A 27,310-nucleotide genomic window follows, 5' to 3' on the forward strand; every position below is an offset into this window, starting at 1 on the left:
ACAATAGATAGATGTTTTCCTATACCATAACAGAAGCTCATATTGTCACAACCTAAAAAGGTCTTGAATGTGGCAAACCTTTAAAAATCCAAACATCGGGATTAATAAACTTCTCCCATCTCTCACAAAAGTTACACAAAAATCTAATAAATAAGCAAGTGTCAGTGGGAAATGTTTACAAAAAGGTCAAAGAAATACATCCACATTATCCTGATTAGTCATCCTCCACTGTGTAAAGACTGGCACCAGTCCAAGCCTAACCTTCAGTAACCATCTTCAGACATAAGAGTTCTTTACCTAACAAAAATTTGGCTTTGGAGCAACCCTATAATCTGTTCTCAATAGGTGGAACAACTTATTTCTTTAACCCACATCTTCTAGATCAGAATTTCAAGAATTATCTCTAACCACCCCTTTAATTTCCCTCTTCAGTTGGCCCACGGATAGACAATGGATATCAAACTATGGCAATATATTTAGACATCCTTGATTTTGTGCCGATTTATGCTCCAAAGTGCTGTTATATTCAATTTAGGTTTAGATGACTGCCTCAGTGAAGCATTAGCTGCTCTAGTAAGACAGGCCCAGTAATTCAGAATCCTTTGTTGAGACATAAATATTATATTAGTCAGGCCAAGTCAAGTATCAATTTAGTGTTAACAGTATGATTCAGGAGGCCTGGCCATCTTTTCCAGATCTTCTTTTAAAGACCTGGAAAATAAATAATAGATTTTTCCATGAGGACTTCACTGTTACGGGTGGACTGAACTCAGCAACAATTACAAAAGGTTGACATGCGAGACATAATTTCTAACAGAAGTTAAGAGATGTTTTATACTGATTCACCAGAACAACATGTACTACATTCATTATGATGAGTATATGATGATATCTACAATGTATCAGCATGCTGTGATTTCTCATTATATGTCTTGCAATATGTTAAAAATCATGTGCTCTTGAGTTTGCCAATGCTTGTTGGCAAAACATTGTGCTTTCAATGTCATTGCCTAAAACGATATGCTTTCTGAAGCACTGGTGGTGAGCTGATAATCATTGGAACGTGCGCACGTGTTAACTGTATTGGCGTGCACATGTGTTAACTGTCTTGGCGTGCACATGGGTTAACTGTCTTGGCGTGCACTCGTGGGATTAGAAACAGGAGTTGAGCACTCAAGTATTTAAGCCCCGCTCGCTCCTGTTGGGATGCTTCGCTTTTGGAATACGGGAACTCACCTGGCTCCTGCCCGTCTCTTCTGCTCCAGCATTGCTCCCTTCATCCCTGCAGCATTAGAGGAACTTCCGGTCTCCGGTCCTCCACAGATTCAAGTCCTCTGGCGCTGCTTCCGTCCCCTAAAAGAAAAAGACAAAGAAATCAAGAACCAGTTACTAGTCAACGGTAAACAAGATCGCGTATGTGCTTTCAAGCATGGCGGTAAGACAATTATTGTAGTTTGAACCTTGCCAGAACATTTAGCCCCTTCTTTGCCCATGACGAGCTGGACTCGTCATGGAGCGCAGTCGCGCTGTGCCCATGACGAGTCCAGCTCGTCATGAGGGATTCCCTTTTACTGAAAATAGCCTCGGGAGCTGGGGTTCCCCAGCTCCCAAGGCCCCCCCCCCCCTGCTTTCAGTGTAATGACGATCGGCGCGCATGTCGCGCCGACGTCATTACACTGAAAATGAAATGAGCCAAGAGGCTCATTTCAGTTTCACTTTGTAAGTGCTCAGGGGGCTATCTCAGCCCCCTGAGCACGTAGAAAGACGGGAGAGGTATCGTTAGAAAGGGGAGAATCTCCCAGTGGGGATCTCTGCTTGGGGATCGCCACAGGAGGGCGATCCCCAAGCAGGGATCCACCCACTAGACACCAGGGAGGGGGGAGCGGCCCCTTGGGCAAGGGCCTTTGCTCCCCCCAAATAATTTTGGTATAATGTAGTCTTTTTGCCCCCCCTGGGGGGCAGATGGGTCAGTAGCCCCCAATCTGCCCCCCCCTGGGGGGGGGGCAAAGTGCCCACTAGACACCAGGGAATTAAAAAAAAAAAAAAAATAGGGGTGGGGGCTGCCCAAAATGGGCAGGCCCATGCCACCAACCCCCAATTATCACAGTCTTTCTGCCCCCCCGGGGGCAGATGGGGCATTGGCCCCTAATCTGCCCCTTCGGGGGGGCAGAAAGCCCACTATACACTAGGGATTTCTTTTCAGTTTTTTTTAGGGTGGGGGCTGCCCAAAACGGGCACGCCAATGCCCCCACCCACCCACCTCCATTACAGCCTTTCTGCCCCCCCTGGGGGGCAGATGGGGCATTGGCCCCCAATCTGCCCCCCCCGGGGGGGCAAAAGGACCACTAAACACCAGGGAATTAAAAAAAAAAAGAAAATAGGTGTGGGGGCTTCCCAAAACGGTCAGGCCCATGCCCCCACCCCACCCCCCAATTATTACAGTCTTTCTACCCCCCCCCGGGGGGCAGATGGGGCATTGGCCCCTAATCTGCCCCTTCGGTTGGGCAGAAAGCCCACTAAACACCAGGGATTTTTTTTGCGCAATTGTTTTTAGGGTGTGGGCTGCCCGAAACGGGCATGCCAATGCCCCCACCCTCCCCCCCACAAAAATGACAGTCTTTCTGCCCCCCAGGAGGCAGATGGGAGCTGTAGCCTCCAATCTGGCCCCCCCTGGGGCGCAGAATGCCCACTTGAAACCATGGATTTTTTTGTTTTATTAGTGTAGGGGTAGGGGCTCCCCAAAATCGGCATGACAATACCCCACCCCAGCCCCAGAGAAATTCCAGTCTTTCTGCCCCCCTCCGGGAGGGCAGATGGTGGCAGTGGCCCCTGATCTGGCCCCTGGGGGGGCGGAAAACCCACTAGGCGCCAGCGAGTGCGCAGGCTCTTTTTATGCGTGGGGGTGGGGGCTGCCCGAAATGGTCATACCAATGCCCCCACCCCCACAAAAAATAGCCACAGTCTTTCTGCCCCTTTAGGGGCATATCAGGATGAAACCCCCTTCCCTGATTCCCCCCCAGGGTGGCAGAAAGCCCACTGGGCTCCAAATATTTTTTAGCAATGTGCATACCTGTGGATTTTGGGCCCTAGCGCAGTTGGCACGTAGGCAAACCTAGCAAACCTGTACATTTTTGAAAACTAGACACCGAGGGGAATCCAGGATGGGGTGACTTCACTGGCTCTCACCAGGTTCTGTTACCCAGAATCCATTGCAAACCTAAAAATGTGTCCAAAATAACACATTTTCCTCACATTTCTGTGGTGGAAAGTTCTGGAATCTGTGTGGGTCCACAAAATTCCACCCACCCTGCGTTCCCCAAAGCCTTCAGAGAAAAATGGTACCTCACTTGCGTGGGTAGGCCTAGTGCCCGTGTCAGGCAAGGGCCCAAAACCTATTGAGGAGACATCAAAATTACCTATCACAAAACAACCTGGTTTTGCAAAGGGGGTCCCATGAGTTTTTGGCCCCGGGCTTGGCGGCCATCTAGGGAAACCTACCAAACCCACACATTTCTGAAAACTAGACACCCGGAGAATTCCAGGGAGATATGGCTTGCGTGGATCCCCCAACGTTTCCTTACCCAGAATGCCCTGCAAACCTCAAATTTAGCTGAAAAAATCACCTTTTTCACACATTTTTGTGTGGGAAAGTTGTGGCATCACTGGGCTGACACAAATTTCCTACCACTCAGCGTTCCCCTGGGCCTCCCGATAAAAACGGTGCCTCACTCGTGTGGGAGGCCCAAGTACCCGCGACAGGCAAGGGTCCAAAACGTAGTGCGCCTCAACAGGCAAGGGTCCTAAACGTAGTGCGCCTCACTACGTTTTGGGCCCTTGCCCGTGGAGGGTCCTTAGGCCTCCCACACGAGTGAGGCACCGTTTTTATCAGGAGACCCGGGGGAACGCTGGTTGGTAGGAAATTTGTGTCAGCCCCGTGATGCCACAACTTTCCCACACAAAAATGTGTGAAAAAGGTGATTTTTTCAGCTAAATTTGAGGTTTGCAGGGCATTCTGGGTAAGGAAACGTTGGGGGATCCATGCAAGCCATACCTCCCTGGAATCCCCCGGCTGTCTAGTTTTCAGAAATGTGTGGGTTTTGTAGGTTTCCCTAGGTGGCCACCTAGCACCGGGCCAAAAACCCAAGTGACCCCCCTTGCAAAACCAGGTCGTTTTGAGGTAGGCAATTTTCATGTCGCCTCAATACGTTTTGGGCCCTTGCCTGTCGCGGGTACTTGGGCCTCCCACACGAGTGAGGCACCGTTTCTATCGGGAGACCCGGGGGAACGCTGGGTGGTAGGAAATTTGTGTCAGCCCGGTGATGCCACAACTTTCCCACACAAAAATGTGTGAAAAAGGTGAATTTTTCAGCTAAATTTGAGGTTTGCAGGGCATTCTGGGTAAGGAAACGTTGGGGGATCCACGCAAGCCATACCTCCCTGGAATCCCCCGGGTGTCTAGTTTTCAGAAATGTGTGGGTTTGGTAGGTTCCCCTAGGTGGCCGCCGAGTACCGGGCCAAAAACCCAGGTGACCCCCCTTGCAAAACCAGGTCGTTTTGATGTAGGCAATTTTCATGTCGCCTCAATACGTTTTGGGCCCTTGCCTGTCGCGGGTACTTGGGCCTCCCACACGAGTGAGGCACCATTTTTATCAGGAGACCCGGGGGAACGCTGAGTGGTAGGAAATTTGTGTCAGCCCAGTGATACCACAACTTTCCCACACAAAAATGTGTGAAAAAGGTGATTTTTTCTGCTAAATTTGAGGTTTGCAGGGCATTCTGGGTAAGGAAACATTGGGGGATCCACGCAAGCCATACCTCCCTCGAATTCCCCGGGTGTCTAGTTTTCAGAAATGTGTGGGTTTGGTAGGTTCCCCTAGGTGGCCGCCGAGCACCGGGCCAAAAACCCAGGTGACCCCCCTTGCAAAACCAGGTTGTTTTGAGGTAGGCAATTTTCATGTCGCCTCAATAGGTTTTGGGCCCTTGCCTGTCGCGGGTACTTGGTCCTCCCACACGAGTGACGCACCGTTTTTATCAGGGGACCTGGGGGAACACTGGGTGGTAGGAAATTTGTGTCAGCCCGGTGATGCCACAACTTTCCCACACAAAAATGTGTGAAAAAGGTGATTTTTTCAGCTAAATTTGAGGTTTGCAGGGCATTCTGGGTAAGGAAACGTTGGGGGATCCACGCAAGCCATACCTCCCTCGAATCCCCCGGGTGTCTAGTTTTAAAAAATGTGTGGGTCTGGTAGGTTTCCCTAGGTGCCGGCAGAGCTAGGGTTCACAAACTACAGCTAGGCACGTTGCCAAAAAAGGGTCATTTTTCACAGCGAAATTGAGGTGTGTCCACGTTGCGTTTTGAGCCGTTTCCTGTCACGGGCACTAGGCCGACCCACACAAGTGAGGTACCATTTTTCTCGGAAGACTTTGGGGAACGCGGGGTGGGTGGAAATTTGTGGAGCCACGCAGATTCCAGAACTTTCCACAAGAGAAATGTGGAGAAAATGTGTTTTTTTGGCAATATTTTAGGTTTACAAGGGATTCTGGGTAACAGAACCTGGTGGGAGGCAGTCAAGTCACCCCATCCTGGATTCCCCTGGGTGTCTAGTTTTAAAAAATTTATAGGTTTGCTAGGTTTCCCTGGGTGACGGCAGAGCTATGGCTCAAAAACTACAGCTAGGCACTTTGCCAAAAAAGGGTCATTTTTCACAGCGAAATTGAGGTGTGTCCACGTTGCGTTTTGCGCCATTTCCTGTCGCGGGCACTAGGCCGACCCACACAAGTGAGGTACCATTTTTCTCGGAAGACTTTGGGGAACGCGGGGTGGGTGGAAATTTGTGGATCCACGCAGATTCCAGAACTTTCCCCCAGAGAAATGTGGGGAAAATGTGTTTTTTTTGGCAATTGTTTAGGTTTGCAAGGGATTCTGGGTAACAGAACCTGGTGGGAGGCAGTCAAGTCACCCCATCCTGGATTCCCCTGGGTGTTTAGTTTTCAAAAATGTATAGGTTTTCTAGGTTTCCCTAGGTGCCGGCAGAGCTGTGGTTCAAAAACTACAGCTAGGCACTTTGCCAAAAAAGGGTAATTCTGCATTGTGAAAATGTGGTGTGTTCACGTTGGGTTTTGAGCCATTTCCTGTTGTGGGCACTATGCCTACCCCTACAAGTGAGGTACCATTTTTATCGGGAGACTTAGGGTAATTCAGATATGTAAAGGAACTGTTATTACCTATTGACTTTCGATGCATTTCTGCCTTCCAAATGAAAGACATTGTGTAAAAAAGAAGTCATTCTAAAAAATGACTGATAATTCTCATGCTAGTATGAGTATTCCCAATTTCGGAAATGTGCAAATATCTACTGTTTCTAAACTCTATATTTTGTTCCGATTTCAGAAATACATAGGTGTCTTTCATACCGATTTTTCCATGTACACATTTATACAGAATAATTACCATATACCCGGTACATAATAAAAAACCATTGCAAGTTGCTGCTCAGTTTTTGGCTCTGGGTTCGTCGGGTTCTTGGTGAACCTACAAGTCCTATATATCCCCACAACCAGTAATGTCCAGCGGATGTAACGGTATATTGCTCCTAGCAATTTATCAGTCGAATTAACAACTTCCTCACCCACTACCCTAGGGTGAAAATGATCTATTACATATCACCAAAATGCTGCACCATCAGTTTCCTTTTAGAAGGAACCCAATGTAATATCCTTAAAAATGAACTTGGAGATTTTCCGTATGGTGTTAAAGAGGGCTAATATCCTACATCTATTGAGGGGTCCTTCTGGATCATGATCTGCAAAAATGTCTACCAGCTGAAGAACCTAACCTGTGGCATTGTAAGTATTAGCTGAAAATACCCCACTCACAAGCCAGTCGTAGCTTGCTGTAAGATCATCATAACCCCCCCCCCATTTGAATATACATTACTTTGGTTCACAGATGTGGTTTCACTTACACTATTGGGATTATCATGGCCAGGAAAACATGTCTGTGAACTATTTTGAGGCAATACTAGATCTGCTGAACCTCTACAAATATTACCAGCACTTGGTCCTGAAGACGATATAACAGCAATATGATCCTTAAAGTCAACCACCCTTTGCACTGTAATCTCTAGAGTTACAGATCTCCTTTGCTACTCTTCCACTACTTGTTCCCTATTACATTTGCTGGCATTGTCTCCTGCCATATCACCCTTTTCCCTTTTTTTGTGATCCTATGCTTCCGCACTCCTTTTGATTTTTTTTTTACAAGGATACTGGCTTGCCTTGTCTTTTTTCTTGATTAGCTAGAACACTTTATCAATCCTTTTCAACTCATTCCCATTCTCTCCCTATACCCCATTGCCCTCTGTGGTCAATTTTCGAAGCAGCACCACCAACGATATTGTCAGGCTCCCCACCTTCCTTTAACAACACACTAGGATGGGACATCTCTACTGCTTCCATCTGGGTTGACTTATGACAGGGTGTTATCGAAGGGGCCACGGTTTCCTTACACATATGATTAAGATGGTACACCTCTACGGCTTCTGTCTGGGTTGACTTATCTCAGGTTGTTATCAAAGAGACCATGGTTTCCATGCACTCATGGTTCTGGTTCACCATTCGTAATTATGACAAGAACTGCAATATCAATAGATTAGTGTCCATATTATGCTCTATGTCGTTTACTAGTTTGGACAGTAGATGGACAACATACTCCAATATTTAATTCATTGATGTCATCCAGCTTGAGTGTTTTGAGACTTGCTTTCTCAGTGAATGGTTTGGTTGGACCGGTGGGACACTATCTAATAGTGGTTCAGGAATCAAAGACTGTATTTATTTAACTCCAGGTCACTGACTTCTTGTGTAGAAGATTTATCAATTTACTATGGGAGAAAGAATCTCCCTATTTTATTTTCCCCCATGGTCACTATGTGTTTGTTTTTTATAGGTTTTTATTAGATCTGTGTGTTCAACATAAGACCCGGAGGACCGATTAATATGCCATAGCCCACATTGCCTGAAAGCAAAGAGCACAGAGGCATGCCTACCCAGCCTCCCTTTCTTTCTAAATTCTGTACAATAGACTTATCACTTATTTGCTCACCTAATAGGTTCATATCATCATCTGAGATCACCAATCCACCTCTAACATTACCTAGTCCCTCTTCAAAAATATTTTCCATTACATGGCGGACTGACTGCTGGGGACTTTTTCGCTTACAAGAGCAACTTATAAAGCCCTAGGGCTGGTTGCATTATCACCACTAACCCTTACTGCACACCCCCTGACCTGGAGTCGGACCTTGCATACCTACAACAGGGTAAAAATTGGGGCAAACCTCACTATTACTATGGACCATTGCCTTTACTTTGATTATATCCTCACTTTTATTTAAACCACCAACTAGCATTGCTTTCCCAGAATTACAGGGCACAGCATGTAGGGCCAATGTGTCGTGCCTGGTCCCAAGCACCCTGGAAACGAAGCACAGGTAAGTTAAAAGGAGCGCTTTCACCGCGCGCCGAATTTAAAAATAGGTTAAGAACTGAATTTTACCAACAGTACATACGAGCTAAAAGAGCTGAATGCGCAATACAAATTAAATTAGCAGCAAAAATATCAAGCGTAAAACACTACTTCCCGGCTCAAGCCTCAGGAGACTACTGTAGCGCGCCCGAGTGAGCGTCCGCTTAAATGCTGGCATGTAGGAAAAAAAAGCTGGTGTGAGGCAGAAAGTTACCACCAAGATGGCGTCCCCCCTGCTTCCGCTAGTGAAGCTGGAGTGCCGATCTGGTGTCGTGCCTGGTCCCAAGCACCCTGGAAACGAAGCACAGGTAAGTTAAAAGGAGCGCTTTCACCGCGCGCCGAACTTAAAAATAGGTTACGAACTGAATTTTACCAACAGTACATACGAGCTAAAAGAGCTGAATGCGCAATACAAATTAAATTAGCAGCAAAAATATCAAGCATAAAACACTACCTCCGGGCTCAAGCCTCAGGAGACTACTGTAGCACGCCCGAGTAAGCGTCCGCTTAAATGCTGGCATGTAGGAAAAAAAAGCTGGTGCGAGGCAGAAAGTTACCACCAAGATGGCGTCCCCCCTGCTTCCGCTAGTGAAGCTGGAGTGCCGATCTGGTGTCGTGCCATGGTCCCAAGTACCCTGGAAATGAAGCACAGGTCAGTTAAAAGGAGCGCTTTCACCGCGCGCCGAATTTAAAAATAGGTTAAGAACTGAATTTTACCAACAGTACATACGAGCTAAAAGAGCTGAATGCGCAATACAAATTAAATTAGCAGCAAAAATATCAAGCGTAAAACACTACCTCCGGGCTCAAGCCTCAGGAGACTACTGTAGCACGCCCGAGTAAGCGTCCGCTTAAATGCTGGCATGTAGGAAAAAAAAGCTGGTGCGAGGCAGAAAGTTACCACCAAGATGGCGTCCCCCCTGCTTCCGCTAGTGAAGCTGGAGTGCCGATCTGGTGTCGTGCCTGGTCCCAAGCACCCTGGAAACGAAGCACAGGTAAGTTAAAAGGAGCGCTTTCACTGCTCGCCGAATTTAAAAATAGGTTAAGAACTGAATTTTACCAACAGTACATATGAGCTAAAAGAGCTGAATGCGCAATACAAATTAAATTAGCAGCAAAAATATCAAGCGTAAAACACTACCTCCCGGCTCAAGCCTCAGGAGACTACTGTAGCGCACCCGAGTGAGCGTCCGCTTAAATGCTGGCATGTAGGAAAAAAAAGCTGGTGTGAGGCAGAAAGTTACCACCAAGATGGCATCCCCCCTGCTTCCGCTAGTGAAGCTGGAGTGCCGATCTGCTGTCGTGCCTGGTCCCAAGCACCCTGGAAACGAAGCACAGGTAAGTTAAAAGGAGCGCTTTCACCGCGCGCCGAATTTAAAAATAGGTTAAGAACTGAATTTTACCAACAGTACATACGAGCTAAAAGAGCTGAATGCACAATACAAATTAAATTAGCAGCAAAAATATAAATCATAAAACACTACCTCCGGGCTCAAGCCTCAGGAGACTACTGTAGCGCGCCCGAGTGAGCGGCCGCTTAAATGCTGGCATGTAGGAAAAAAAAGCTGGTGTGAGGCAGAAAGTTACCACCAAGATGGCGTCCCCCCTGCTTCCGCTAGTGAAGCTGGAGTGCCGATCTGGTCTCGTGCCTGGTCCCAAGCACCCTTGAAACAAAGCACAGGTAAGTTAAAAGGAGCGCTTTCAACGCGCGCCGAATTTAAAAATAGGTTAAGAACTGAATTTTACCAACAGTACATACGAGCTAAAAGAGCTAAAAAAGTTGGCATGGACCCAACTAGGCCTCAACTTGGCCTCAACTCTATCTTGTGTTTTGGGGCATCCACTTTAAGCGATTGTTTATGCTTCTCATTGACACCACATGCAGCAACATGTGCACTGATATTTTGCGTTGACATACTGTTCTCGAAGAAACTCAGAAGGAAGTTTTCAGTTCTCTTTTTCAAGGCCCTTCCTGTTCACTAACTGCAGACAGTTTGTCTAAGAAGCTTTCCACTGTTTTCTAACTACATTTGTGCTAAACCTATACAACGACATTAGGTAAGAGGGGGCTTATTGTTATGCAGTAAGAGGGATAGTGGTGGAATCGTGCTATTAAATGACATTTTATAATGCTATAATATGATTTGACAATGTATTGTTACTTTTGCTCACTTGATACTGACTGTCCAATTTTAATTGCTTGCTATTGTGAAAGGCTTTGCATGGATTCCCCCATGGAACCACCGATGGGTTTGGATGCAACTTTCTATCTAAAAGCAATCATAGAGATTGATTTTCACCAAAATTCTACACCTCCTCAAGGCAGACATAACGAGGAGAAATTTTAAATGTTCTCCTTGTTTTTCTACTTTGCATGTGAGCTGATTTATACAGCATACATACAAAGCAGGAGAAGTATTAAAGGATAGTTTTTTTAATGAGCGGGTGCCTTTCCGGAACAAAAATATTTCTTACAGAATGCACACACCCTTGAACTATGACACAAGGCTGTGTGGGTTGCTGCATGGCAGTTAAAAGTGCACCAGCGTGAGGAGAGAGGAAAACAGTGGCACATATAAGTACATATGGCACTGTTCTGCTCTTCACTTTCACACAATTCAGAGCAGCACTGCAACTTGCTACTATTTAGGAAATCTGGACCTTAGACTATCTCGGAGTCAGTTTCCTTCAGCCCTAACCTTTTTAGGTTTCGCCTACACAGAGCTTGCGCTGTGCTTATGAAATCTATTGTATTAAATATATCTTAAAAGGGACTTACATAATGCCTTCACTTCTTATTGGTCCTTGTGCTTGTCACTTTACTTTTCCTCATTACTATTGGTTGTGGGCGTTCCATTTACTGGTCTTCCCTGTCTGTTTCTCTTAGTTTCCCATTGGCAAAAGCACTGTGTTCATTCGCTTTTTGGGACTTTTTTTACGCTTTTGCCTGCACAGCCCTTTTGCACTCCAGTGTGCCCCTTAGCTCCATGGCACTTTCTGTTTGTTCGACCTGATGGCTTCCCTTTAAAACCATGATGTTACAACAAGCTTGAGGATGCTCTGACATGTGGGGAGCGTAGTGACCATTAGAGAGAAAATTATATAAAATGATAGGCAAATCTATTGTGTACCTTGGGTTCTCTGCAACATGGACGAGAGGGTGCAAGCTATTCATCCAATATGGATAAAACGCACAACCCAAATCTGACAATGTGACATGCTGCCTGACCATTGCATGATAGAGACTAAAGACGTGGCGCTGGCAAAGGCAGTCATGCAATCGATTGGAAAAGAAGTGGTACATGAACATACAGGGATTAGCATGGTGCAACGCTGCGCTGTACATCGCGTCTACCAGATGAGGATTCTGAAGTTGAACAGCATTCCCGACGTTTGTACTGGAAAGCAAGCCTAGGAGGGTGACATTTCTTTCTTAGAATTGCATCGTTGCCCTTTGCCTCATATTGGGCCCTACAAAATTAAAATACATATATATTTTATTTTTGTTTATATCGGTTAAAATTGATTTTTAGTGACCTCTTTCAAAATTTGTGATTTAGTATTGACTAATGTTGTTGTTTTAAAATGTACGCTACCACTACGTACTCATTATATAGAAAATATTACAAATCAAATCGGAGGAGTTCTGAACAAGCAGCCCAGTACTCTTTGCTGGTGACCCTTTCACACAATGTGTGCGCAGCAGGCTGTCTTTGGGCTGGACGTGTGAAAACACACTTAGATGGGGGGTAAACTGACCCGGATAGGGATTGTCTCAAGATATTAGCCGGTAGCTTGTGTGAGGTAAGTGTGGGGAGTTGGTGATTTGCGAAGAAGCAACTTCTTGAAAGCCCTTGTATATCAGTGATGCGGCATTGTTCCCCTGTTCAGTTGCTGTATATATATGATGTGTCATCTTTTTGGGCTTTTTCATGGGGGAGGAGCATATTGCATTGCTTGGGTTTCTACTCAGTTTTGTTGGCATTTCTGTTGTGTGTTATGCAGCTTTCAGATCCCTTATTACGCATCAGTGGCATGACAATATCGATTAATTCTTGGTAGTGTCCATTATTTTTAAACTGGCACTCATAATGTTTCTTTTTGTTAACACTGGGCTATACGTACTAACTAGAGTGATGGTTAAAAAGCCAATGTAGCTATCATCTTGCACCATTGTGATGTACCTTTTGAGCTCTGAGGTGATCCTGCGTTGCTTTTGACTTTCGACAATTGAAGTGCCCAAAACATGACTTCCAGCGTGTTCGGCCCTTAATTACGCCTCTGAATTGAGGTCATCACATTTTCCTATGGTGGATCTGGCACATATTGCTTTGTCTTGTAGCACCATTTATGTAGCACATTCTATCCCTGACGAGGCTCAGAAATGCTTTGTGGAGGAGTAGCACACTACTCTGTAAGACAGTGGTTCTTAACCTTTTGACTTCTGTGGACTCCAACTTAATCATTACTAAAACCCAGGTACCCCCACTGAATCATTATTGGAATCCTGGGACCCCCCACTGAGTTATCACTCTAAGCCTGGCACCCTGACCTAAGCATTTTTGAGGATTTCAACCGCAAAACAATGCACAAAAAATACAGCTAGAAGCAACCACCAAACAAATGATACATAATTCATGTAATTAACAAATATAAAGAAACTATTTTTTATTTTAATGGGAAGATTGGAGCTTTTCTAAATTCGGTTGAGGCCACTCGTACATGCTATATTCTGTTTGATGCACTTATAGTGGTCCCATGAATCAATCTGAGGGTACGTACTTAATTTTTAGCCTCCAATTTCAAATTCTTTTACCTTGATGGAATGTTTTAAAATGTTCAATTCTGCTTTCTTATTTATGTACGCTTTATTAAAGTATTAATTTCATTTAATTTTCTAAGCAGTCATAAACATCCTGAGTAGGCTTTGCGGACCCCCAGGTGTCTCTGGACCAGACGTTAGGAATCACTGCATCAAGACACTTAAACATAGCAATAAATATTAGGTTAAGATGGTCATGGTGTTTAGTGTGTAACTGGCACACAATTTGTAAGTAGTCTGACATGGAGTTTGCCATTCAATCTGTTATAGAAAGTTGTCGCACACCTTTGTGGAAGCTGTCAGTAACGTGTCATGCAGTATATGGCCTGAAGTGGCTATGAGGTTCACCATGCCGGTGGTTATTTAGCTGATTAAGTATGTGAACAAGCTTGATGACAAGATTGCACTTGTATATGAAAAAAGTCCTCCAAGGAAGGAGCTGTCATGCTTGTGTCCATTTTGGCAATTGCACCAGCTATCGATTAGTCGTCATTCCCGCAACCGTGCCTGTTAGGGCAGTGATCATGTCTGTTATCGTGCAAGGGTCTTTCCTGCAAGCAAAATCTGAATAGTAATAGTTCACAAATTGCCAAGTGGGCTAGTTTATGTAAAAATTATTGATTGCATTTCAGTATAAAAAACATTTTTACCTAGAATAGTCAGGATAGACTATGCTACTGCGTTGTTCTGTCAGATTCGTTCCTGCATCCAGTTTTGTTTTGAATCTATTTGTCAGCCGTTTCTCTGTGGACTAATTTCCCATCATTTTCAATGTTAGAAATGCTCCCTGACTTAGCTTTGTGCGTGACTGTACATGACATTGATCCGCAGCCTCTTCTGTACTCTCTGCATTTAGTACTTTCCCTACATTCAACGTATGTGTTATTTACTGTTTACAGAAATTACATTGTTGTTTATTATTCATTTATTATGACAGAATGTGCAGTTTTGGTCAGGCTCAATTTGTATGGCCTCATCCAGGAAAGAGCGATGTTTTCACCATTCTTGTATTCCAGGTGGTTCTAGTAGTTCTTATTCTTGCAGGTAGTGAGTTCCAGGGATTAGCACCTTGAACAGAGAAAGAGATAACACCTAATATGTTTTTTTAGTTTTTTTAAGCGGGATGATTGGTTACGAGCCTAGTCAGGGTCATGTGCTCTTTTCAGAGAGTATATTCTGAATTTACTTGTTGTAAGTCTGGACCCATGCTACTGATGGCCTTATGCGTAATGCATAGAACCTTTGAGCGTAGATCTTGTGACCGTATATCTGTGAATTGCTTTTAATGCAGTGGAGAAATCATCCTGTCCAATTTTCTTTGTGTGTCTTTGCAGTCATTAGAGTACAAAGCAGGGTTAAGAAAGCATGCCCTGCTAGAATATAATCAGGATCAATGCACCAGCAAATGCATCAATAGCATAGCATGCATTTAGGTCTCCTTACAATTACCAAAAACTTGAAACCACCTGGTTTCTCCCAGGAATCAGTACCTATTGCCTATCTTCTATGTAAGAGTGTTCCCCCTTGGATCAAAATTCAGATTCACTCCTGTAATTGTATGTCTTATATTATTTACTCTTTTTTCCAGTCCGCTTCTTGAGACGAGGTGTGAGCATTTCACAGCTGTTTAAAAATTTAGTTTGTGACCTTGCTCGAGTATGGCAAGCATATTATACGTGCTTGGCCACTGCATGTTTTTTTTTCTTTGTTCTCTGCCATTTACCTAATCTCCGCGCATTTTATTACCAACACTTGCTGCACAATATATTGGCCTTCTCAATAAACAAGTCATAACACTTTTATGGAGTTTCAGGCACTTTTATATTACACAACTGCTCACCAAGCTAAAGCTTGCAACAAAAACAAATTAATGTTAATCACATAGGCTAAACCTAATGCATTTACCGATGCTTGTTTAAGTGGTGTAAGCCAAAATGCTCTTATTGTGCATAAACATAGAGAGTGGCTTTGAATCACCTTCCTTCCGCCATTAACTTCTTAGGGCTGGTGTAATCTAAAGACATCTTGCTGTGTATAGATGTAGAAAGGGGTTACTTTTACTTTGGACCCTCACATATTGCTTGCCTAATGCGTTCATCGCAATTTCGGATAATCCCAAAGCATTTCATGAACAGACCACCCAAATGCCACAGACCAGGGTGTAGACTAATTCATCCCAGTGGAGACTGCCACATCACTGCACTGAAATCTATGGTTTCACAATTATGCCTTCTTGGTTGCGCTTTGTTCCAGGTGCTTGCTCGGCAGGTGTTTTTTATTGCCAGCACTGGCTGTTAGTCTGCTACAGTAATGTGCTTAGGCAGAGCTCAGGGTCAGAGAGAGGTGAGGTTGTTATGGATACACAACTGATTATTGGTTATCATGTGGCCCCCAAAATGGAAACAGTCAAAAGCCTTGGAAGGGTAGCGTAGTTGTGACACTGAAACAGCCAGACACTTTTGGATTCCACTGCAAAGCTTTTGCTGGGATCAGGGTTGGCTTTAGCACTGGTGGCGCCTGGTGTAACAATGTTTTTTGGCGTCACTCCATAAGACCTCCTCCTCCGATTCTCTCACTACCACCCTGGCAAAAGTGCCCCTCATCTCTCCATAGACCAGCTCTCAAATACATTTCATTTGCTTCAAAGTGCTGGTAAAGACTCGCTTTACTATTCCACTCAGCTATCCACATCAAATACAGATCTGTTCTTTACATTATCATGATGCGTCGAACCCTGAGTACAAGGCCTTTATGCATAATGTACAAATGTAGTTCTATCTTCATTCATGGGGCGACAGGGCTATCTGCATATCCATAACAATGGTAATCTGTGTATACATAGCAAGGATGCTTTTAATATAAATAACAAAGCAATTCCCGGGGTTGGTAGAGAAGACACTTCCACTGACATTGAAAGTTCCTGAATGCTGAAGCTTTGCCAAGCAGCTGTCTAACACCTCTGTGAGGGGTGTCCAGTCCGTAACCAAGACGGGGTCCTACATTCTTTTGCACCAGGTAATAGGGTTAGATCACCCCTTGGGGGGATTTTTGCCTCTACACCTACACACATTCTAGAAACACACAGAGTAGCGATTTCATAGTAGGCATACACCTGATTACTATCTTTTGCTATATGCCTGCACAGTTACCCTGTCTAGGAGTAAAGTTCTACTTTCATGCCAAGTCCAGGTGTTCAGGATGTGAGCAAAATGTCCTACGGGAACTAAAATCACTTATTTTTTTCCACCCCAGAACTTTAACTTCTTTATTCCTGTACAGATGTTCTGGAAAGTTGGTAACTTACCTGCAAAGTTGCGATCTAATGACTCACAATGTAATTATCAGTGATGTAATGACCCACAACCATTGTCATTTGCCTCTCCTGTACCCCTTTCTGGCCTTTGGTGGCCCACGAATGTGGGGGAAGCTGGAGAGATGCAGCATTGCTGCATTCGTGTAGCCTCTGCTTTTGTTAGACAAAAGTGAAGCATATATGAAGAGCTGTGTCTACCCTTAATGAGGTTACAGAAGTGGACCTGATCAGACATTCCCAATCCCTCACAATAATGATGATGAATGCCAGCGACATATTCTCTGTACTGGCTGTAATATACAACATGCATTACGGCTGCTGGTCAATAGAGACAGTCACCCGGAAGGCCACTCATATATAAGTTACTGATATGACCGAAATTTAATAGAGACGATTGAACGGACACTAACTGAATCAAATGAATTGCATTAAAGTTAATGTAACAAATGTAAGGATTTCATGAATCAGGTCATATAGGAAGTACAAGATTATGACTCTACAATGTTTATCCCACTCTAATATGGTCTACTACTTTTGAAATACAATAAAACGTTTTCTGTTACCCAGCCCACTGGATAACCTGTGAGCTATTATTGTTTGCTTTGCATCCCATTACATGACTGCTTGACATATCTCACACAACAGCACTGGCATAACCACAGACCTAACTACCTAAATGGCACTCGAATGACAACTACCCGACTGCATGTGTGATCATCTGCATGACTGTCTTTGTGAAACATTGTATAATGACTTCTAACATATTACTTGACAGACTGCATGACCAACTGCATGATCGGTTGCATGACCACTTCAGGACAGGATTGCATTAACAATTGTACAACAGGTTGTGACAACTACATATAACAGATTGCATAACGAACTGCAGAGCATGCTGTTGATGCATGAAAAACATCATGACAATTGTGACTCTATAAGCATTACAAAGGGAGTTATTTCGGGTTTGGAATGGTAGCCATCTTTCCTGCAATATTTAGGGCTTATTTAGAAGCCCCTTGCACCGCCGATGTGTCACTTTTTGTGACGCACCGGCGGCGTATTCTGCTGCTATATATAGGACACAAACTCAAAATATGGAGTTTGTTTTTGAAAAACAAAGAATTAATGGCCCTAACACCTTAGGAGTATTTGCCCAGATCCTGAGAGTCATTTTTTTTCTCTTTGTGGCAGTCTTGAAGAGGAAAAAAAATAGCAGAAAGTCTGCTCTAAATAGGGTGGACAGTCTGATGTTATTAAACTGATGGTCTGATGTCTGTGGGGCCATCAGTTAAAGGTTTCCACCAGCAGAGCCAATGGGGCTTGAGGAAACATGATAATTCACACGGTTTCTAACTAAAGCCGGTGAAGTAACAGTCTGCGGGCCGAACGTGGCAGAGTAACTTGTCAACCAAACCAAACCCAAACCAAACCCAAAATAACCGCCAAAGTCTCTACCTATTTATTTAAAACATCCTACAGGAGATCGAACGGGGATCGGACCACTCGTGAGGTCAGCACTTAATATGGTGCTGAACTATTGGACATATCAGATATGAATACTTCTGGCTGATTTCCCATTTGACGTTCTATTTGTTGCTGGTCTGCCCACGCTCTTGGGCTTATATCTTCCGGAAGGTTATAGACCATACAGTACACTCAGCATTGGTGTCTCTTATGGTGCTGAGCAGTGTTATTATAGTGTTTGATTGATTTATCGACCCTTTTTAAATTGTGTATCCACATATGGATCAAGGACACAGTATCTTCTTAGGATGTATGACATCCACCCAGCAACTGACTTTTGGATATAGCTGTTACAACCTATTAAATTATTATCGAAGTGATTAAGTTGTCCAGATTCCAGTCATCTTTTTGGGTCACAGTTATATTGGCCCATCCCCTTGTACGTTATCGCCTGTGCCCTGAAGAACTCCATCTTTTTGTATGAACGCATTGGCTGGTCTACCTTATATGTTGTTTGATACTCCTGATCAATAAAAGACGACTTGAAGAACAAATTCGGGATACAGATTGTACAATTGTTAAAGTATTATTGTGTTGGTGCACCAATTGCTCTTCATGTGGAATATGTTAGGTCCAGTAGGACCGCACCTTGACAGTGGGAGCTTGCTTTGAGTGCACACCCTTTGGGGTAATTCCCCCTTGTTCTAAAAGTGATAGATTGGGGACATTAGGTTAGGTGCGAGCCAGCATAGGGTTTCACTGTCAAAATTTGTATGAACATTCTACAGAGTAGTCGGCTACCCGTCACGACTTCAGAGCTTTGTCAAGAGTGCAAAGCACTATGTAAATGTCACTACAAGACAATAAATGCAATCTGCTGGCATCACTAACAACTTTTCTTCTTTGTTCCTCGTGTTGGAAAGGAAGGTGAAGGACTCTCTATGGACTTTGACATCACATCACCGTACAATCATTTGTTTGCATACTGGTGTAATATCACACATATGGTTTGTTTAACAGCTGTCTAAGGTCACTATTCATGACAATAATTTACATCTGAAATATTTTCTATACACATGTTCACACATTCTCTTTTAAATTGTCCCTTGTTCAGCATACTTCTGCTTCACCGCGTGACTTATTTCACTTTGAGACATGTTTAAAATATTCATCCCCTGGTTCCCATTCCTCTCCATTCTTTTGAGGGCTACTGTCATTTTAAAAGGAAATTATTTATGAGACACCATTTGGTCATTCCTCTTTTATGTTCTATCACTTCAGAGGTGAAAACTCTTCTGTATTATAGAGGGGAAATCAATTATAGCTTCACTTTGGGCAATACGACTGATATTGGAAATATGTGTGTCGCAAGCCAGGAGTCTTCCACTACTTCCTGGAGTGTACAGACAACATAATCTGCTCTCAAATTCCCCTCATTATCTCTTCGGCATGAGCCATTGACAAAGAATACAGAGTCGGGCTCCTCATGGGGTTCATCCTTAATGTCAGATCTTGCTTGGTGCATAGATCCGTGACATAGAGACAGTCATGCTCAGCCTCTTCCACGTCAATTTCATTTTCAGGAAATGGTAACAGTGCATCTGGATCAAATGTTTGACATCTCTTGAGTATGATCTTTTTAAAAATGTCGCAGATTTCCTCCAGGCCTAGGATGTATCGCACCAGCAGTATTGTTATTTATCAGATCTGAAAAATGTTGCATAAAGAACGGGCCACTTAATGCACACTATCTATTGATCTTGAGAACGGGTTAGTGTGAATCCAGTGGCTGTAGGTTACTGCTGTGTTGCTAGTGAATATAGTGCCAGGCGCAAGAAAAACTGTCAACGGATAAGGATAATAGGAAGGAAGAACAAAACACACATATTTAGTGGATTATCACAGCAAGGCATCGTCTCGCCTTCCATTCGTCTTGAAACGCCTGTTTGGTGTATTATTCTTGTGGCTTTGGTTTTTAGGGACAAGGGTCTGTTCGTTTCATTCAGTTGCTGAGTGCTGACCACGTAGCACAACTTCCCACGGTTGAGTCTGTATTTCTGTGTCATCACCCTTTGCGTGGCAATAAATCTAGCGCGAGGCATATTACAACAGCTTTTCCTCAAGCACAGTTTTGCAGGATTCGTTCAAATCCAAACTCACGCAGTATCCAGGAAATCGCTGCTGTGAATATAGATTGGAAACACCTAAAGCGTGTCTCTTTGGAAGCCCTTCCTTGAGAGCTCTTTGTCACTGTTAAATGGCTGAGCAGATGTGCAATGCCAGCCCCGGCAGGCTGGCGCAACATGTCTTCTCTGGAAGGAGACGCATCTTTCAAGGAGAATGAATATCGGTCGATCGGATTTGGTGAAAACAACGCGTCCTTCGCTTTTCTTTTGAAGATAATGTTCCTTTGACCTCGGAGCGCCAGCATTAGCAACAGTCTCGTGTCAGGTGGGGCGGCATGCTCTAATTGAGGCCACCACCCCCCGTGTGAACACACAGCTGTATATACACTCAATTAACGATCTGATTTCATGGGGGGATGCCATGGGTGGCAAAACCGCCCAGGTGGCCTTTGGCGGACGTGATGACCCTCTCCCCCTCCAGTAGTAAAACTCGAGCCCTGGCCTCCGTGCCAGGGGTCAGAGTGGGGCTCGTATGTTTTCCATTCTAGCTCGCAGCCCCGCCCCCTTCCGCTTCAACTCGGGCCACGTGACAATTGAACTGCTTGTATTTAAATGAGCTTTTAACTGTTTTGATTTCAAACCAATAATTCTACATCCGTTACTGTGACTGCGATCATAGTCTCACTACAGCTCTCCCAATAGGAAAAAAAACCATGAAGAAAACCCTTTAGGGCTTCTCCCTTTACAGCAGCATGTTCGTTTTATGGTAGTGTGGCTGACCTTGTGAGGCGGGGTTAATTCCAATCAAGACTTTAAGGGCTATAAATCAAAATTGTGGTGTACCCTAAACACCATTGTACCGGACTGAACAATCGACACCTTATGGTGATCTGTCACCTGTAGGTGTGTTGTATAGTGTAACAGAGGATCGACACATACTGGTTGTGAAGTTTACCGCTGACGTGTATTGTTGGCTGAAAAAGAAATGTCTGAAGTCGGAACCGCTGCTGTTTACACCATCAATGCTCTGCTGTGCTCTGTGAAGATTGTGCGCTAAAGGGAAACGGATTTCCTTGCATCTGCCTTTCAGGTGTTGCTGCTCCGTCCCCCCTCGCTGCAGGGATTTGTTGTGCTTCAGACCAGTTAGACAAATATGATTAATTACAAAGATGGACTACCTAGTTCCTGTCAATCACAGCTTTTTCCATAGGGGTCCGACTGCGCACATCAGTTGCCTCCCACTGTGGCCTGTTGATAATGTCTTCCTATTGGAATGCCAGCGGTAGGATTGTGCGTGTGGCTGCTCAGGCCCACAGGCGTGATTTAGTGTGTATTAGCCGGGCGAAGTGTAACAAAATAACTATCACACAGACAGAGGCCACCAGAAACGAGGGACAGCGCTCTGTACCGTATCCACAGTGACAGATTTATATTAGATGTGCTCATATTGTATAGCACTGTATTGTGATTGCATTTATATAGCGCCCACTACCCCTTTCGAGGTGTTGAAGCACTTTATGCCAGGAAGCACGCTGCTCCCGAACCAAAGGTTAGTGGTTGTTTTTTCAGTGGCTACTGTTGGTTATTGGGATTAGTTTGTGCTGTTTAGGAGGCAATTCCATGCATTCACTCCAGTTTCTATGAGATAGATTACATTTATAGGAGTTTGGTGTGATCTTTAGTTGCGGGGCATGTGAATTCATTCAGTGGTTGGCAGTATTTCCAGAACAGCTATAGGAGATTAGGTATTGTTAGGTTGCAGGGGCCTCACTTTTGAAGGAGAGATTGTGATTTTTGAAATTAGGTGTGGGCAATTTGAAGAAATGTAATACTAGGGATTAAGGCAAATATGCCTGTGACTTAGAGTAGGTGTTGTCGGAGAGAGTAGGCATTCAGAGGCTGGAAAGAAAGGAGAGAGTCATTCGAAAGAAGCAGGAGAGCTGACCACTGAAAGGTTTAGATCAATGTCAGTTTTTCATGCAGGGACATTAGCAATATTGTAGAGACTTTTAGAGGCAGCATGTAAACCTGCAGAAAGAAACAACATTATTTGCATGTGTGGTAGTGGTACATTAGGCACTTTGATAGGCACTAGTATGAGGTGAACAGTCTGTCCACTTCAAGGCTACTACTAGATCACACCTTCAGCGAGGCAGGTGATCTGCTCAGGGGTCGGGAGTGTGAGCAAAGGCTGGCCACATACATAGGATGCATTTAAGGCAGGAGAAGCCCCAGCACCAGGAAACTCCATCCCCCAGCTTCACAAGCGCAAGGAGGCCCAGGAGTTGGCAGGCTTACTGAAGCCTAAAAGCTTGCCAGGGCAGGGCCGTAATAAAAGCCTATGCCCAGTCTCAAAGTTCTGATCATCACACCCTCCTGAATCTCGAACTTGGGAACCTTCAGGGATATTACTACTGCTACTGCTACTTCTTACACCTGGACCCTATGGACCTTGTGAAACTACTTAGGCGGGACCAGGACTCGGGCACGGCGCCGAGTATGGCGGTCGCGCCGGTCCCCCGGAGTCAGGGCGGGGTCGTCGCACACAGGATGTGACGTGGATGGCGCCCTCCCCTCGCATGTGTGGTGATTGGCTAATGGGGCCTTTGACCCAGAATCGCAAGAAGAGCTTTCGGCTTAATAGTGGAATTAGATCCAGGAAGCAGGTTCTATCCGGCTCCCCGGCCGGTTTCAGTCATAAAAGGTCTGTAGCCAGCAAATCGGCCTCTTTGTTCGCCGCTCCACAGCCGGAACAGGTCACAAGGGCTACGGGGGCCGCAACCTCTGCAGAAGAGCTTTTTCCCCACCCACCATCCCCTGAGGCAGTAGTTTCTTAATGCATTGTTCTGTTTCTCTTGTTTTTTGTCATAGTAGTTAATATAGTAGATAGCTGTAATGATGCAGTTTTATTTGTGCTAACCAAATTTTTCTTCTAGGGTGCCGTCTCGTCATATTTTATGTAAAGTTAAGTAGTATCTTTTGGTCAGGCGGTAAGGTCATGATTGGTGGGCATCGTTTACGGTCCTTGGCAGGCATCACCATTGTCAAATGGGAATGCCTGAGGAGGGGACAGATGGTCTCTCATGAAACTCCAGGGCAGTTACAGCCGGTAGGCTGGAAGGGTGCGGGGCGAGGGGAAGTTGCGCTTCTGGTAGGCTTTTTTGCCAACCCCCGCACACGCTCAAGGGCACAAGAAAATTGGGCATAACTGCCCAGCCCCTCATGGAGATAATGTTGAGGGCGTAGGGAGTGCCCGGGGTGAGGTAACCTTCCGGTGCACTGGGCCTCCTGTGCAAGGTCACTCCGGTAGGAGGGTGGGACCTAGCATGATCGTGATCTTGGACCAGTCATTGACCTTGCTGTAGGCTCAAACAGGGATACGCAGAAAGATAATGTTGCTGATCACTTAGCTTATGATAGGAATGGCTATGTGTTAGAGACATGTTAAGGATAGCCAAATGACACACTGTACATATCAATGTTATGGACCAGATTTCCTGCGTTTTTTGTAAAATTGTGTAAATATTGAAATTAATGTTTTTGTTTATTGTTATGAATAAAATACGGCCGGGTTTTACAACCCTTAATCCAAACAGTGGTGTTGTCTATATTGTTGCCTTGGGGATAAAGGGGCGGAGGATGGATCTGTCTGCCTTATGGGTGCCCTAAAGGTTTGAGGTAAATATTGGGTTGTCAGACCAAAAGAGGGGGACTCAGCAGTACCTGGCCATATAAGAAAACTATAGTTTGCACATTTTACCTGGCGTGGTGTCAATAAAAGCCTCCATAATCTATTGACTTCCAATTTGGGTTTTGCCCTGCAGTGCTCCTTGATCTCCCTAATGAGTACTTTATTACCTATTCTTCTTGTATTGGTTTATCTATTTTCTCTACTTGAGGACATTTCTCGTCCACTGGCAACATGGGAAAAAGAAAAGCAGAGACAAAAAGAACAGAACTTAGAAATGGCCCAGAACTAGTAGTTGAATCTCATCCTTTCAAAATATCCTGCTCGGTGTTCTCTCTGAAGAGATTTCTTGTGTCGAGGAACAGTTGACCTATTCAAGACAGAGCATTGTCTCTCTGACTGTAGGGGGAGACTGCACTTCCACAGCCCAGTATTCTGAGCAGGAGGGTAATTTAAAATAATCTTCTATCAAACGGAGCTACAGTGCTGCATTGGATCACGTAACCCAGGTGGACTCACAAGTTACACACGGCAAGACAACAGTTACAAGTTGATCGAGGTCTGGTGAAGGGCGGTGAAGGGGTGGGGGGTCGATACCCAAAGGTAAATATAGAAAGGGGTTATCCTTGCTTACCTCTCAATCCAGCAAAAATGCCACTCGAAAGCTGAAAAGGGGGCAACCAGTTGCTGTTACTGAGAACTGTGGCCTTCAGAAGTTATTTAGTGACTTAGAAGTTAAAATTCTCTATGCCCTAGAGAACATCAGACACAGACTTGACCAACTGGAGGACAGAGTGGGCTCCATGGGGAACTCAGTTGGGTGACTTCAGGTGCAGGTTGATTATGTTGTGGGTACAATATTTCCTATCTCGAATACCCAGATAGAAGATATGCAGGGGAATGTCCCGCCTTCTGATAAAACTGGTAGAATTAGTATGCACTTTAACCTAATCTCAATTCAAGCTTTGTGTTATCCCAGTCCAGGTCTGATGAGAGCTGTAGAAAGTGCCACATGTAGTTCCACCGACTCTGCTCCTATGATGCAGTTGCCTCTTTTGGAGAATGTTGCCAGTCTGTGTACCAAATAGAGAGCCGGGGAAGTCCATTTGTATAAGTAAATCCCCCAATGTGTCTTCCAAGGCTTCTTTATCTATGTGATGCACCCCTCCATCTCCCTCTCACTTGTACTCCTTATGTACTGGTTTTGGCCAGTGTCCCATTGATGCTGCATCTCACCCAGGAAGTTAAAAATTAACCTAAAAATATGGTTGTTCATTGGCTTGCTGGGAAGCTTCCCCTTTTGCCAGATAGATGTTGTTTCAAGAAATAATTATGGTACGCAGACTGGGAGGGATAGGTAGTGCTCCCAATTCCTCTGCAGGGATTGCATTGTTGATAGCTTTTGAAACGCCCACAGGGTAGGATTCATTTTATCCAATTTTTATGCAAGCTCCACAACTCAATGGAATCCATGTACTGCCCCTGGGTTACTTCTACAAACTCCTGCGAGTGGGTACACCTCACCAAGGGAGCTCTTATCAAGGTGACAGCATGGAAACTGCCACTACTCATATCTCAAAACAGGGACTCAGTTTTTTTTTTAAGTCCTCATTCACCTCTGACCTCCGGGACCTTACCAGCTGCCCGCACCTTGCACATTACTGATTGCCGGTTTAGTGTTTCTCCTCCCTCCTGGTACACCTGCGAACTGGAAAGGTCACAGTCACGCTGACGGGCATGGCCACTCTCCAATTTGGTCCAGTATTCACTGGCGAGTGCTAATGTTGGCAAAACAGGGAGCAACGGGTGCCTAACGCAGTCTAGAGAGATCCCGAGAGGTTTAATCATGGGACCCATTTCTATGAACAAAAATAAATATATATAATCTGAACTGAAATCCTAACGGTTCGCCCACACCTCCGTATTTGACCATCTTAATAAAAAGTCCCAGTGTGCTTTTTTCCTTTCAGACTGGATCCTTCTCAGATCTAGCTTTGGCGTCAAAAAGAGCGTGGCCAGCCAGTCAGCGTGCAAGTGAGGTGAGCATTCCATCCATTTTTTACAAATTTCTCTCCTGGCTAAGAGTATGGCATAGAAAAGAAAAGCCCTTGCAGGGCCTGTAAATTCACTGGTAATCCCAAAGGTTATTAGAGAGAGGCTCAGTTGGACTTGAGAGTCTAAAATAGTCGAGATAGCTTCACTAACTTTTACCCGAAAATCGGTGATAACAGGATATTCCTGAAACATATGTATTTCGGATGGTTTCTCCAGGTCGCATTTCTTGCATCCTTATCGGAGGACCTGTCGTCATCTTTGACAACCTTTGAGGTGTTAAGTAGGCCCTGTGAGCTGTGAACAGATGGTTTCTCCTCAACCAGGCAGGCTTGACTATGGTGAATATAAGACCAAATGATGTTTGCCAAAGATGTTCCCAGGGTTCGCCTGTTTATACAGGTGCCCCACAGTTTCCCTGCTAATTTGAAGTCCCCATCTATTTCCTCTTCAATGCTCCAGTACCATGTGGAGTCCTCCCTCTTTGTACTTGGTCAGCCCACAAGATGTTCTTCTAAGATATTTACTCTACCAATAGGCACTTTCTGGCTCTGGACCCAGCTTTGAAGTTTGATATATTTAAATTTAGAGATGCCCCCTTCCAAGGTAGTGTAGAGCGTTGACCAGTATAAAAGTATACCATCTTGGACTAAGTCACCCCATACCTTTAGCCCAGCTTCCCTAAGTGGCTTTGCTAGTTGATCCTTAAGACACTCTGGTGCTCCGGGGGTATCCCACAACGGGGCAAGACTAGAAAAATAACTAAGGCCGTCATCCGTCTGATATTTGCCCAAGTTCTGGCCACTGCCTGCTGTACCTTCAGCCTTATCAAATATTTAAACAGGAAGCCCTCCCAGATACACCTGATACAAAACAGTGCAAAAACGAAAATACAAAGCAACAGTCCTTCTTCATCTATGCACACAGGATCTGGAACAATATATACATATCTATCAGAAATGCCCCAACCCTGCTCCAATTTAGGAAACAACTGAATGCACCCCTCCTTAAAGAACACTAGATCATGATGCAGCAGTAGTCCATTTTCACTCTCAAAACCCATCTACCCTCCAACTCCAATCACAAGTTCACTGTTCACTGTGTCTTTGACTTAGACTCTGTACAGAGACTCTCCTACCTTTTAGCAGGTTCATGCTATAGAAACATCACATGTATTCATCCACTCTTACAAATGTAGGCAGGCCATACACGAAGATTCAAAGGTAAGTTTGTCCTTTATTTGAACTTAATTGCTGGACGAAAAGGTAGGACCAGCAAAACTAGCGGAAAAAACAAACAAATAGACAAATAAATAAAC

The sequence above is a fragment of the Triturus cristatus genome, chromosome 2_1, assembly GCF_964204655.1.
Source record: "Triturus cristatus chromosome 2_1, aTriCri1.1, whole genome shotgun sequence".
NCBI classification, from domain to species: domain Eukaryota; kingdom Metazoa; phylum Chordata; class Amphibia; order Caudata; family Salamandridae; genus Triturus; species Triturus cristatus.